This window comes from Aulonocara stuartgranti (genome assembly GCF_965226115.1).
Source record: "Aulonocara stuartgranti genome assembly, chromosome: 4".
In the NCBI taxonomy this organism is placed as follows: domain Eukaryota; kingdom Metazoa; phylum Chordata; class Actinopteri; order Cichliformes; family Cichlidae; genus Aulonocara; species Aulonocara stuartgranti.
In genome coordinates this window covers 17,903,778-17,920,260 of record NC_138942.1, presented here as the reverse complement: position 1 = coordinate 17,920,260, position 16,483 = coordinate 17,903,778, and positions in this window count along the sequence as shown.

The window sequence follows — 16,483 nt, the reverse complement described above, 5'->3', positions numbered from 1 at the left end:
AGTGAGGTGAAATAGTCTGAGATGTATTTAGATTGATGGGGCAATAAGAAGTAGTTTTTAAAAAGGATGATGTATTGCAATTAGCACCCTGAGGAGTGCGTGATAATGAGACCATTAATTTCAAAGATCTCCTGTCACCTATTGTAGAGACTATAAACGGAGTGTACAGAGGGAGCCTAAAAAATTTACCTCTCTTTGTACTGCTGTAATCAAAACCTCATCGCTTCTTCATGTGCTTCCCCTTTCAAAGTCAACGCTGCTGTCCACCAGCTCTGGCCATGTTCTCACTCCTGTCACCTCATCTCCCCTCCTCCTGCAGACGCCTACCTTACCCTCTCCTTCCCTCCTTGTTTTCTAGTCAAAGCACACACACACCACAGAAGACGATGAATCATTCATAGGAGCACATAATGCCCTCAGCCCTCTCGCCAGAGACAGAGAGAGAGGGGAGGGCAGACAGAAAGACAGTGGGAGAAGAGGATTATGAGAGTGAAGCTGGAAATGAAATGGGTTAAGATGTAAGACAATACAGTGTGCGATAGATTAAGCAGATGGATTAGATTAAAAGCATGTTATTGGGAGGCCGGTTAAGACATTTGACAATTTAATAAGCTCTGACTGACTGATATGGATGATTTTCATAGGGTGTATAAGACAGTTTTTCTTTCATGTATTTTTAATCATATCTGGACTAAAGCACTTTTCCTTTTCTACTTAATTGACGTGTCTGTCTGCTTATGTAGCTACAGTGTTCATGAACAGAGTAAGTATGAAGTCGTTTGATCACAGAGCTGCAGCACTTTGTAAGTCAAAGAGGGACCACATTGAATAAAGACAGTAAAACAAAAAAGATGTGCAGGGGAATAATGATGTTATCCCCTGCTGAAAATTTGCTCACTTACAAAGAAATGAAGAGTCTCTAACCTTTATAGTAGTTTCATTCTAATGAAGAGACAGAATAACAAACAAAATTATAGAAAAATGTGTGTTACATAAAGTATTAAATTGATTTTCATGCCATTGAGTGGAATAGCTATTTGATCTCAAAGCAAAACATGACTTGCGGTAAGATGTTTCTTGTAGTTGGTCACCAGGCTTGCAGATCTCAGGAGGGATTTTGGCCCACTCCTCTTTACATAAACTATCTAAATTCTTAAGATTTCTTGGCTGCTGTTTGGCAGCTTGAATCTTCAGTTCCCTCCACTGAGGTCTGGAGACTGGCTAAACCCCTCCATGACCTTACTGTGCTTCTTCTTTAGCCACTCCTTTGTTGTGTTGGTGGTGTCTCATGGATCACTGCAATGATGAAATATCTATTTACAACCCATCTTCAGTGTTCTGGTTAAGGGAAGGAGGTTACGGAGGAAGGAACTACTAATTAGTCAAACATGCTGAGTCAGCCGTTTTCATATGAAATATATGAATAAATCATTTTGTTCAAGGCATTTAGAAAATGTTCAGAACACCGCACTTCTAAAAAGATAAAACACTTTATTTAATGTAAATTTTATTAAAAAAAAGAGCAACTAATGTTCAAAACCAGGAAGGTGTTTTTAAAAGTTCATATTAATGAAATATATTTATTAAATGTAGTTTTAAAGTAATAGAAGCATTCTTCTTTAAATATCCTTGAGATTTATCTGTAGCTTGAGTGGTATCCATATCTGGCAAGGTATGTTTGATATGAGGTCCAGGAGTTGACATTGTATGTCTCTGTTTATCCATGACTTATTTATTATTTATTTATATTGTTTCATAACAAGTAAGTACTGTGAAAAAAATCTTGAGCCACATCTTATTTCTTTGTGTTTTAATGAGAAAATGAGAAAAAGGTGCTGCGATTTATTGAAACTTCTGCAAACATACTTGGAAATTAGAGCTGGGCGATAGAACGATAACGATATCTATCGCGATATAACTTTTACTCGATAGAGAAATTAAGCTATCGCGATAGACCTCGCCGCTCTTGTCCTCTTAAAAAAAAAAAAAAAAAAAGGTCGGCCGATCCAAATTAAGTAGCGCAGAGCCGAACCAATCACAGCCGCAGCTTCACGTCGCGTGACTTGTTACGTACAGCACAAGTGCCAAGCCGCACGTGTGTTTGTTTGGGAAGCAGCCAGCGGGTAATGGAGGAAATGAGTGTACCGACTAGAAAAATCAACCGAGTGTGACCGAAGAGAAAACAGATGATGGTTCCAATGCCGGAGAGATTGTCGAACGGAAGAGCCATAGAAGTTCCGTAGTGTGAAGGTATTTCGGCTATTTCAAGTCTGACAAAAAATAGAGTAGCCGCACTGTAAATTGTGCCGAAAGCAAGTCTGGAAATACAATAAACTGGTGCATGCGTCACACTGTGCGCCACGTTATTGTTTCGGTGAAATGAATTTCTACAATACTGTTAATTCTACTCTCTGCAGTGTTTAAATGCTTACATATACACACAGTTACTGTCCGTCCACACATACGACTCGGTTCTGCTTCTATGCCCCAGCTTTGTTTACTTTTTCCCACCGAGGCTTCTAGACTTCTGATTGGCCAACATTTCTGCACGGTTAGGAATCTAGCGCCACCTGCTGCTTTGGCATGTTCATAGCAGCGTTTTCCTTCATTTCTGCCTTTATGTGTGGACGGGATTATTTTTTAAAACGAAAAAGGAAAATCTCCGTTTTCAAAAATACCCGTGTACGTGTGGACGTAGCCTCAGTCTCTGACTGGAAGCGCTAATTCGTCATTCGGCTTTTGTCAGACTAAAGTAACTGTTAAAACTGTTTGAAAAGCTAAGCTATACAACAAGGAGAGATTGAGAATTTCCTTTTAGTTCTCAGTTTATTTGATATTGACAAAAGTTAGTCAGTTTTGTCTGTTCTTCTGTAAAACAAACTAAGATTTATTTTTAGAATTAATACTTTGTTTCTAAGTGGAATTGACAATTTAGTCTGTTTCGTTTGTTCTATTTTGAAACTTAAACGCTTTAGCGGCTGCCTTTTGTGTAGTTTGCAATATTTGCCTTTATTTATCTGAAAAAGTCTCATGTTCCTTAAGTACATCTACCCTGTTGAACTTATTATGGGAAATAAATATTTAAAAACAAGCTGCTGATTATTTCACATTTTACTTGTGAGCAACGGCACATTTAAATCTTACAAATATAGTTATTTGGCTTATATCGTGATAGATATCGTTATCGCCTGAAATGAAAAAAACATATCGTGATATGAAAAAATCTCATATCGCCCAGCTCTATTGGAAATACGGTATATAAGGCAAAAAGAGAGTTTGTAGGATTCTCACAGTCACAATGTGAGCTCTCTTAGGTGAGCTGATCCCATACTAGTTCAATAATGTTGATGTCCAGGGCTCTGGGGAGGCCAATCCATGACTGATAGTGTTCAACTGTGTGTTTTTCTGTTTTTCTGTCACTTTTTCTGACAGTGTGTTTTGGATTACTGTTGAGCTAAAAAATGAAGCTATTGCCGATCAAATGCTTTCCAGATGGTTTTGCGCAGTGGATCAAAATCTGATGGTACTTTTCTGCATTCATAATTCCACCAATTTCGACCAGATCCCCAAAACCACTGGCCGAAATCCAGGTCCCAAACCAAATACTCAAACCAGATTTTCAGTCCATTTCTTGTGAAATTTGGCACACCCCAGCCTTTTCTCCCTGTGTCTTTTCCTTAAAAATTGCTTCCTGACAACCACACTTCCACTGAGACCATTTCTGATGAGGCTTCAGTGAACAGCGGATGAATCATCTGAAGGGCCAGTTGCATCTCTCAGATCCTGCGACAGATCTGAATTTTTCCTATTTCATAGGGACATAACTTTAAAATAATATTCATGTGCTGTAAATACTTATTTAGGCCCGTCACTTCATCTTTTGTCTGCCATTTGTCCAGTTTCTTTGAATATTTTGAGGAAAAACTGCACAACTTGCTGAGATATGACAAGTTTTCAGCTAATAGCTCTTTGGGAATCCCCATGTCGGTGCAAAAGATTGATGTTTCTGAAAAAGGTCGAAATCTGCTGGCTTATAAGCCTTATAAGACCTTAACTCTGGTCAGCAAGTCTCTTGATCACACATGAATCACTAGTAATGCATTCATTGTTCCCTGTGGCTGTGTGGTGCAAGAGCTGAGTGAAACAACACAACAAGTATGTACTGACAGAATAACCACAGACACACATGCTCACAGGGAGGTCTTTGTTTTGTTTTCAGCGGAACTCTGATAATATAAGCAGCAGTTAGAAACTCGAGCCAGACAGGGAGGATTGGATAAAAGATTTTTTAAGTCAACCTTCGTTCATCAGCTCTGTGCGGACTTTCCACTTCTCCGCTATGAAAACCAGGACATCTAAAAAAAAAAATGAATCCAACAGAAAAATGCCAAAAACTGCTGTTCCTAAAGTGGCCACTTGAGGCTGGTTAAAAAAGGGAGTCAATCCTCGGTTTAAAATGTGTGCTTTTGGTGCAGACATAATCATGCTTACTATAGCTAATTTTCCTCTTTGTAATTATTGTTTGGCTATCATTTAGTCTGTACTGAGGCTTTAGTTATGCAGTTTATGAGACAGGCTTGATTTGAGAGAAAGCTAAATACTCTGTAGGAGCCATTCTTGGGTTAATACCTTATGTGGTCACTAGAGGTCACCTTTTTCTGTTTTGATTATGTAATGTAAAGGTATTTAAGGTAGACGCACGTAATCGGCGTCAGGTGACCGTTGCGCTGTTATGCTAAGTCGATACAGAATAAAGACCAAAAAAAGGACAAGATACATACTGCTGGATTTATTGGACTGTTAACTTAATTCATGCATACCAGTGACATCGCGTCACCCCCCGTTAACGACCACCTCAGTGGCTTCAAGCGTAGGCTTAGCCTCTACAACTCAGTTTCTCCTCTACACCTCACCCCACCTCCCTTACCCCTGTTTAATAAACAGTAAAAAAAAAAATGAAATAGCACTAATGCTTTATCAATTCAGCAGCTGCCGAAGTGTTTGTTGGAAAGAAAACCCCTTTGGGCCATGATACTGTAAGATATCCTTACAAATCACTGAATATGCACACATGAAAGCACAAAATGATGTAAAAATTAAAAAACACTATATGAGGTATGTCAGTTATCGCTGTACAAAACACTCAATTATGGTTGTGCCACAGCAGGAAAACAAATACGCTCGAAATCAGCAGCATATGTATATCATATGAGGCATTCATATTAAAGTACTGCATGACATTGGCTGCTAGGGAAATCCAGTAGCTTGCGTGGCAGGCAGGACCTGATGAGTGCTGGAAAGTACCAGAGAGTTACAAGGGTAGAGCAAAGTATGTGCCATTGATGGCAGTGACAAATAACTTTTCTTTTGGAGCACCCTGAAGCCATTTCAATCATGGCTTTTTGCATGCCGTCCATTATATTCCCACTGATACAAAATTTAACAGCTTTTTTGTTTAGTTTTTTATGGTTGCTCATCGTGTTGCTGCAGAGAAATGTGTGCCCTGTTAAATCATATCTCATGGAGAGCGACCGAAAAGTGAAACCCACAGTAACAAATTACGCCATTAAGCCACAAAAGGCCACAAGATGACAAACCTCGCAGATATCAGAAGGAACAGGCGCTGTTCTGCTGTTCCATTATCCTCTCACCTCTCCAACCTATGCGGGAGCTTATTTTTCCATCTCAAGGAGCCCGAGTGTTTGTCTGATAATGCACCGACTCACCGAGAGCTCAATCCTTCCTCTCCTGCTTTCCCTTCTCTTACGTGCAAATGCATTTGATGTCTTCATTGGAAGTCTGGGGGTACAGTGTGTGTGTTTTGTATGTGCACATCAGTGCCACTGTTATCTTGGTAGTACCTCTTCAGCTCCTAATTGCCGCGCTAAAACAGGGGCCGTGGGGACAGACGCTCTAAACCCTCACCCCATCTTCACTCTTTCAAATAGAAGTGGGAAAGAAAAAGAGAGAGAGAGGTGGAGACACTGAAGTAAGGAGGGAGAATGAAGGTACTGATGCAAGGTGTAAGAGGCAGAAGTAACGAGCCTCATGTGGGAAAATCCAAGAGAAGAAAAATGTGAGAGGACAGAGAAGAAGATTGATATTGAAATATGCACAAAAAAGAAAATCTGTGAGACATGTAAGTAATGGAAGTAATTATTGCCCCAATGCTTTTACGATAATTAACGTCATCGTAAAAGCGCGTGCATGCCATCAATTTAAACACACGTTTTCATATCAGCCTGGGGGAAAATTTGAAATCCACTCGACTAGTTATCTGGGTATGCTACGTACGTGGTATCATCGCATAAACAGGATAAAAAAGAAGTCACCTGAAGGATGACTTTTACTCCAAGCAAAAGAGGTTAATCTTCATACCAAGAATAAACTGCCTGCACACTCAAAGATGCTTGTGTACTTCCTTGCAACAAACCATACAGCTTTAATGATATTTGGTGGATTAGCACTGCTGGAAATCTGAGTAAAGTAGATGCGTCCAGGTGTTGAAACTAGTGTTAGAATAATTGGCTTACAAACAGAGGACTAAATAGGTTTTAGTTTTTATTAAAGTGTCTGAGTATTCACCTCATTAAATGGGCAGTAAAATTATTATTAAAAAAAAAAAAAAAAGTCCCCTGTGCTCTTTTGTAGGCTTTTTCGAAGCAGGCAGCTGGCTAGACGCCTTGGCCCAAGGGGAGCAGCTAACTCACTCAGCTAAGGCCCCCACTGCTGGTTGCCATAGAAATAACGGGAAGAAAATACAGAACCTGCCAAATGGAAACTGTCAATTACTGTAGATATGTAGATACAGGCCGGGAGTGTGGGGTAGACGTCTTCTGAGCACAGCACGCATTCCTATCTGTCTCTACCCACTGTCTCTCTCTTTCTCTCTCTCTCTCTCACACACACACACACGGACACACACACACTCAGACACAAACGTGCCTCTCCCTCTTCATTTCTCCCTTTTACGCAGCAGTGATAAGGTGCTAAGTCCAACTGTGAGGGGTTTGGGTGGGGTGCGGGGTGTCTGGGGCAGCACTGAGGAGTCAACTCCCCTCTGTAATCCACATATTGATCCTTTTACTCGGCTTGAGTCACAATCAATACAGGCAATAAAACCAGACGTAGCAGCCTCTCTGGGGAACTGTGACACACCCTCAGACAAGCTGTGCATGTACACACACACACACACACACACACACACACACACACACCTCATGACAGCATAGTGTGTGTGTGTGTGTGTGTGTGTGTGTGTGTGTGTGTGTGTCATCACAAATCAGTCCGCTGGACAGCTCTTGGTTGCTGTCATGCGAGGTTTCCCTCTCGAGACACTGTGAACATTTAACATGACAAAACAGTTGCTGTGCTGCATAAGTGATCAGACAGAGCTGCTGAGGCTCCAACCAGAGAGAAGCTGCAGCACAGCACACACTACCATCAGTCATGAACACACGCCTTGTGCATAAATGCACAGTTGCGAAAAACTGCAGATGCAGATTTATACTAAATGAGTGTCACGCAGTGTATTGATTTGTATAGACACACGCACAGTGAGATACACTGCCACCTGCAGGTGTGCCAGTGACAGGGGACACCCAACTGAGGACCACATGCACTCACCAGACCCTCTTTTTTTTGTCTGCAGAACTGCCTTAATTCATCACAGTACAGATTCTTCAGAGCTTTGGTCTATATTGACATTACATTACAGAACCAACAGCAGCGTGAAACATCGATGCAAGGCAGGATGGAGCCATGCTTTCACGATGTTTATGACAACTTTTGATTCTACCGTCTAAACGTAGCAGAAGACATCAAGACTCGTCAGCTGCAGCCCATCCGCTTCAAGGTTTGGTGTGTTTTACATACAGAGATGCTCGTCTGCATACCTTGGTTGTAATGAGTGGTTATCTGAGTTCGCCTTCCAATCTGCTTGAAGCAGTCTGGTCATTCTCACCCGAACATAATTTTAACCCAAAGAACTGCAGCTCACTGGATTCTTTCTTTCGTACTATCCCCTGTAAGCTAAACATGGATATGCAGGATAATCTCAGCAGATAAGCAGTTTCTGAAATACTAGTACAGCCCATCTGGCACCAACAACCATACCACGTTCCAAGCCACCTTTCTTTCCCTTTCTGATGATCAGTTTGAACTTTCACTGGCTGGCTTGACCACATCTACATGCTTACATATACTGAGTTACAGCCATGTGACTGGCTGATTGGATAGGTGCGTTAATGAACACTTAGAACAGATAGAGGGGCTAAACAATCCATGGGCTGGGTGTGAGAGGTCCCTCATGATGCTCAATACCCTAATATAAATGCCCTCTGAAGAAGGGAAGCTGCAGCTGAGAGTGAGGCTGAGAGCTTATTTAGAGCTCAGGGAGTGAGTTCTCCTTACCCTGGAAAAAAAATACAGATTAGCTGTGAAATTACAGCAGGGAGGATGTTTATAATTTACTCTACATCACAGGGTCTGTTATTGTTACTACCCCAATCCCTCTGGTAATCATCATTACTTTTATTGTGGCTGTTAGCATAGCATCATTAGCATACAGTATTGCAGATGGGTGAGGGGAGACCTGAGGTGGATTGTGCTGCTCATAATACCATAATTTCAGACCAAAGCTATTGTTATAGAGGCAATGCAATTACGCAATTTTGCATCTTTTAATATCTGTTGGAAATTACACCGTTCCAGCTTCAATCAAATTCATGAGGTGTGTGAGACGCAGTGACAGAGTAGATTATATTTATGGAAATCAGCCCATGAAAATCACATTTCTGTGATTAGACATCTCCCACAGCAGAGTTAATACTTTTAGTTGCAAATATTATGCGTTGTTTGCATGCATAATCTTGTACAGTCAGTTTTCCTGGGGACAGATTTTTGCAAACAATACATTCTGGGGGAAAAAATAGGTATGAGACTCCAACTGATGACTGCAAACTAAGACTGAAATTGGGCCTGGTAGCGGATTCTCTGCCGTTCACTCTGATACTCACGAGTAGCATCGTTGCAGAAAAAAAAGAGAAGCAGTTTTAGAACAACAATAAAATGTGGTTTAAAGTAGAGGAAAGTAATGGAGAAATAACTTTCTAATAAGATGTGAAGACAGACAGAAGCTGTAATATTTAAGAGTAGCACCGTGTCGAGCTGGGAAGTCAAACCAAGCCTGCGATAACTTGACAAATCCCAGCACTTGCGCTCTTGAGAGGATTGTGCTTCATTAGCAGATAAAGAGTGGAGGAGACAGAAGAAGAAAAAGAAAAGGGCCAGGGGAGACGGGACTGCTCTTTGTTCCTCAGTCTATACTCATTTCACTGTTATCTGCTTTAGGGAGCTTTATTTGATGACATGACCCATAAGTTGCAGGCCCAGGAATTAACAAAGAGCACAGGTTGCATACGTAACTAGGATGCTTTCTTATCACATTCCCCCACAGTGCGGAAGGCAAATAAACATGTTTGAATGAGCGAGAGAGAAAGAGGAGTTAAAATTTATGAAACAGACTTACTCTACAGAAAAAAATAGCTGCATGTAAACAGCATTTGGTCTTCAGTAGGGATTCTTGTTGCAATATCTGCAATATCACATCTTCAGTGTCCTTGATCAGCTTAAAGATTGATTTAACCATCTAATTTCAGGGAATAAGTAATCGTTTTGGGAAATATGCTAAATGCCAAATGCTAACTGTAAAGACAGTAACTGCAGGCTAGCTAGCAAAAGACACTGGTTCTCAACGCTAATCTCAGATAGCTGGCTTCCTGTTAGCTGCACAAAAACCAAACACGAGCTTTAGTTTTTATTACTAGTGGTTCTGGCACGTCAGAACCGTTTAAACCAGGGGCTCCCTGAGCAATTTTTGAACAAATCCCCCAGCTGTTAAGAGCTGAAAATATGTTTGAGCCTTGAGCTGACACAGACTTAAACTAGCCACTTAGCCACCACTGTTGAGGTTCATCAAAATTAAGAGGATAAGTAGACATACTGTTGAACTGTAGCTTTATATTTAACAGACAGGGGGCGTTGCCTCACAGCGAGAAGACTCCTGCTTCAAACCCCGGCTGAGGCCTTTCTGTGGAGATTGCACGTTCTCCCCGCATGGGTTCTCTCCAGGTTCCTCAGCTTTCTTCCATAGTCGATAAACATGCTTGTGAAGTTAATCAGTGGTCCTAAAGTGGCTATGGATGTAAGGTAGTTAAAATGATTAAATGTTGCTTTGAGTGGTCAACTAGTTTAACTAGAGAATCATTATATAAATGTCAGCCTACTTCACAGAGTAGTACCACACATCTAAACCAAATAAACATAGTCATAAAAACGTTCAGTAATTCTTTTTATAATGATACACACAAGCCAATAAAATCAATTTTTCATCCTCACAGCTGTAAACTCCCCTGGGAACTCCAAGGAGAGTTCAGAGGTCAGGGTTTCAGACTACATCAGGAATGACCTGTGACATTATAACCTTCTGCTTCTGCTTTTCAGTGACCAGTATGACTGCCCTATAAGCCTCAGCCACTCCCAAAGACAAAGCACATTCCTGGAATTTACGCCGTAAACATTTTTATCTTGCCATTTCACAGCCCAGGCAACCATTGAGTACATGTGCAGTTCAAAAGACTCTTTTAATTTAACGGTAAAAACAGAAGAATGAAAAAGAAGAGAGAGTGTCGAGGGGACGGTGAATAAGGGGATTATTTATAAGCCGCAGATCAATAATCATTGCATTTCTAATTTCACCACAACAGGGTTTGGCACACGCATGTCTATGTGTTAAAGGGCAAGACGGGGGAGGGGGAGAATAGTTAGACCATTACTCCCTTCAGACAGCATACACACACACACACACACGCGCGCTTGTGTTAATTTTCAGTTCTGCAGAGCCTTTCATTCTGGTGATAAATGGAAGGTTGAGGTCTTGCTATTAAATCAGTTCTCTCTCAGATGATTGAATAAGAGTTCCTGGGAGAGATTTAGATGGATATCTTTTTTCTTCTGTTAGACCAGCGAGAGCAAAACATGCTGCCTGTACACCGAAGACACCATTTAACATTTCTCTAAACTATTTCTTCTCACTTTACAAATGTGAACTCCCATAAAGATCCTCTGAATCCATAAACACCGTGTACACCTGTCATATGTCTTCATTAGAAACACCTGGTTGTGAGCAGTTCATGCAGCACCATTCTGTTGGCCCAACATTTTGCATGATTGAACAGGTGAGTCACAAGCCAAAAGACTCCAAGGGACTGATTTTTATCAAGACATTCACAGATCCCACAGACCTGATGAACTGCTTGTTTGTTTGTGGTACTCGTGGTATTGCAGGGTCTTCTATTAAACTTGGCGGTTTAGACGTGAGCTGTGTCCAGATAACTTGACTTAACTGATCTAGTGACGTTTACAGAGGGGTCATCCACGGGACAGTTTGATGATTGCAATAGAATGAAAAAAAACCTCTTGACCTTGTGATCCTCTAGCACACAGGTAACAAAACATAAGGCTCAGGGCTCAGAATTGGCCCAGCGAAGACTCCAATCTGGACTACTGAACGGATTTGGAAAATGTAAAGGAGGGCATAGATTTTACAGCTTTTCCTACTCATAAAGACTTGCCCCACAAACAAAGACAAGTTCCTGTTTTTTCCACAATGTAATAGAGAATTTTTATTTTTTTAAAGTGGATCCACAAGGGAGAAAAAATTGTGTAAATGTGAATTTACACTATTTGCTATGGCAGCATTTGTTATCATGTAGAAAAACCGAGACATGCTGTTGAAATAACACTTCTTTTTCGTATACTAAATGGTATTAAATATGTAGTTACACACTTTACAACGACAAAGTGGGGTTTCGCTGGTTCAGCCAACTTAAAATAAAAGCGGGCTATATCTGACATCCCTGCCCTAGCACAACCATTAAGTTTGCAATTTCAATCAGACTAGTGCACATTAACACATTCACATCCTCTTTTATAATCCACTGTTTATCCTTGGGCCACATAAAGCGTACAAAATTGTTGTTAGTGCTAATTGCTTTTTGGTAGCAAACTAATATGATGAAACTAAGATAGTAAATGAAGTGAACATTACCTTCATGCATGCCGACGTTAGTATTTCGCCTCTTAAAGTTGCATTCACGGCTGTAGATGCCAGTCTTGCTAAGTGTCTCACAAATGAAAAGAGCACCAAGTCTATTTATTAACTTGCATAATCTACTTTCAGAGATGATTTCTTATTTCTGTTGGGTATAAGGAGTTGCCTCCAACCCCCTTTTTAATCTGCACCAATCAGCAGACTCTATTTACCAAGGGTACACTCTGCCGCAGTCACTTCACTGTTAATTGCCATTTCATTTTGTCACCACAATGGAGACTGCATACCAAATAGCCATTTCCCAGGTAACTTTACATTAGGTACACAATATATCCTTTTTTGGGGGGGGGAGACTTTAATCTATTCTGCCTGACGGCTAACAGTGTTTGATAGTTGACAGCGTTGGCTGTGTGAAATGTCATGTGTGGGATATGAATTTCCCCAGTGAGCTCGAAAATGTCTGGAAAACACCTAGCAGTCGCAGCCGTGAAACCTGATATCGCCTGAGGAAGTTGTGGTTTGGTCACAGCTCTGCCTGTAGACAGAAAGCAATCATCTCTCGCTCTCTGTTACTCTCTCTCAGTCTGTCCCTGATCAAACATTAACTCCGCAGGGAGTGACAGGCACACGCTGAGCCCACCTGTTTTGTCGGCCCTGTTTGTGCGTGTTTGAAACCATGCAGAACCCCAGCTTGCCTCTGCCATCGAGGCAGTAAGAGAAATAACAGTGATGAGAGCACAGAAAACACACACACGCAAAACGAATCCACCCACCAATCGAAAAGGGCAAACTGGCATCCACACCGTCCATTGACTCGGTGGGAATGAGTGTGTGCCCCGGCTGCATTCAGACGCAGAGCGAGGACGGAGAGGAGGATTATACCCCGACGGCCTATTCTTTGCTCCACAGCAGCCAGCCGAGATGAGCCCTATTCGCCATTCCTATCTCGTAGCTGCAGCCTCACGGGCTCATCCATCTCCATTTCCCGCTCCCTGTCGTCGTCCTTCCAGCGCCAGCTCAGCCTTAATCAATCTAATTACCAACCGCAGAATAGACCCCAGACCCATCTACCTGTCCACCTATGTCTGTCCAGGCTGTCTCCGTGCTTGCTTTGGGCCCAGACAGCCCCACCCTGCTGAATCGCTCAACGAGTATCAGATGTTTTTTTTTTCTTTTATTGTTTACTATTTATGCACAGCCCAGTGATATCACTAATAAACACGCAAACTGCCATCGTCACATGTTTCTTTTTGTTGTGAAGTGCTCTCTTTTAGTGGATTCAGTCGATTATAAATAAACCAATTAAATTAAATTCTAAATGAGACCATTTAACAAATATTAGCATTAATTTTGAACACGCAGGCCTTGTTAGAAACAGTTAGAGAGTGAAAATGAGCTTTCATGTGCTCGTCCAACTTCCTGATGGCTACAAAGGGATCAAATCACAGCCGTACTACTAGGTCTTCATAATATGAAGCGTGGCCAAGCGAGGAAAGGAAAATTAGTCTGATATTCCTCCCTCTCCCTCTCTGACAATGGCAAGCTAATTAAAATCCTGGCATTTCATATTCATGACTAATTAGCTAAATGAGATGGCAGCTCCAAAGTGGGCTGCTCTTAATTAAGCCAGAGAATTTGAGTTACACCTTGGTGCTGAGGTGTGTGTCTCTATGTACACTGTGTGTGCCTTTGTTTGTGTGTCTATAACAGCAAGACAATATTAATCTTGTCTGGTGGCCTGACATTCTCCAAGAAGCTGACCCCTGTCTCAGCTGAGGCAGAGGGTAAAGGTTGCCTCATGTTCTCTGTATATACTGTACACCATGTATACGTGTTGCTCTGTAGCGTCTGCAGCACTGTTTTATGCCTGGTTAATTGTCAAGGTGTTAGTAGAAACGACAGTAACATTACTTATTTTACATGAAATAGGTGTCTTCTAATAGATCGTTACATCAGCTTGAGTGGTATAATGATACAAGCTGTTACAGCTGAGGGCGAGAGGCGGTGTACACCCTGGACAGGTTGCTAGTCTATCACAGGGCTAATGCAGCCAATCACCAGCTAACCTAACATGCATGTACCTGGACTGTGGGAGGAAATTGGAGGCTACAGCCCCTGTGGGGCGATGCTGGTCCTGAAACAAAGATATCATAAGAGGGGCTATCTCATGTGTCACCTCACAAGCTCCTTATTTCTCTTCTCATTTGGTGATGTCTTATTTGTTTTTTTGGTATTTTGTGACAGCTATAATAAGAAAATATTGTGTATTTGTTGCCTTTCAACTGCTGTCCCATCAGTATGGCTGTTATGATCATAGCAAAATAAGATAAATAAGGATTATAAGTTAGTTAAACATTACAAATCCAGTAAATAAATGTTGACTTGGAAATGAGCACCACAACCACTTTAGAGGCTGTGGAAGTAATCAAAGATCGGATTGATCTACTGTTTATCACCAGTGCTGGGGTTGTAATTCCAAGCAATCTAATAGCAAATTATGGGGAAAAAAAAAAACCCTTTTGGCATCCAACATCAGTTAAGACACATTTTAAACAACTGTGTGTTAGTAACTGTCACGTCCGGTGTGGCAGCCGTGTGGGGTTGAAGATAGGACCCAAAATACGGCAGCTCTGGTGCAGGTGATTTATTAAACAAAAGAAAATACAAACAGCAATGGCGCGGGAACATGAAACTGGAACCTAAACTGGGCAGAGCTAACAAAACAAACCAGAAACGTAGCTGCAGGGACGACGGATGGAGAGACGCAGGGAGACCGAGGTAAACAACACAGACGAACCAGCAACGACAGAAGACACGACTTAAAAACACTCAGAGAACACAGGGAGATTACACACAGGTGGGGAACACAGCTGGGAGTGATTAACGTGGCGAGACTAGGGAGGCGAACTGAAAACACTCACATAAGACACAGACCTTCACAATAAAACAGGAACTTACACATGCAAGGACACAGACTAAGAAACGCGGACTTGATACAGGAACACACGGGCAGAACAGAGTAAACACTAAACAGAGGAAGAACAGAACCAACAATCACACTAATAGAAAACACAAAACGCTGGGTCAAAAGGACCCGGGACCATGACAGTAACATAACATTAAATCTTATAGAGGTCAAAGCTCTCTCCTGTTTATGTAACTACTGTACTTGCACCTAAAAGTGCACCTGTGTTTTAATAAATCATTAATTTACTTCAGTGCATGAGACATAATTGTTTGATCACTAACTTTAATTACTAAAGGGAAAAATTTCAGTGCACTGTAGAAAAAAGTTGTTTTTCCCTGTTAAATTCTACTGAATTTTCCAGTTTAAAAAAAAAAAAGATAGAAAAATAAACTTTAAATTAACACATCTAATTAAAAATATCCTGTAATCATGAAAGTGTTTTTTTATGTAGAATTTCTGTATTTTCACATGGTGGTAAATTTCTGCTATTTTACGTTTTTTTCTGGCGCTCCAGCTGCTGGGATGTGCATTTTATTGCGGTTTCACAAACACCTCCCATTATTTAGTTAGGCCAACTTAATTTTACCAGACAGAACTTTCAGGAGTTTTCCATGAGTCTTGCCTTTTTGCATAAATCTTGTGTGGTGGACTTTAAAGACACGAGGCACAGGCCAACAGAGCCATTAAAATGGAAAAGAAACACTGTTTCATCAGCTCTTCAACAGGATAAACATCTCCCTTGAAAGTGCAGCTTCGACTGCCAGCTCCTACTCAGCCACAGTGCATTTTTTAAGTACTCTGTCTTTGGCATTTCAGCGGTAGTTTACTGTGCTGTCCATCTACTAGAGAGATTAAACAAAAATCTTGGTAGCCTAGATAGAATATTATTCTCAACAAGTTTTTATTGAGTTATATTTTTAATGTGTGCCAAAAGTAATCTTGACATTTAATCTGTGATGTCAGGAGGAGAAAGAAAAAAGAACAAAAGTAAAAATGAATTGTATTACATTTCCTTCCATCCTTCTGATTCTAGTAATCTCAATCAGAAAATCCTCTTTTGTTCTTTACAAGATTCCCAAATCCCGGATAAATCACAAACGACATTAGTGAAACCTCTCTGTCTTTGTAGAGATTTGTATCCTTCAAATCTCTCAGAGTTTGACTGCTTTCATGTGGTGCTGTTGGAAAGGTGCTGAACTGCACAGCTTTGAAGATGGGCCCGGCCTTTAATTAACCATTTCTGCAGAAATATAGCTGCGATGAGACAGAAACTTGATGAAAATATTCTGTGGGAATTTGGTTGAGACCTACCAAGAGGATCTGTTCTGTTTCTCTTTGTTTTGATTCAGGTTCAGGAAGAACTGACATTAAGGATTAAAACTCTGTCATGTCAAAGCTGAGCC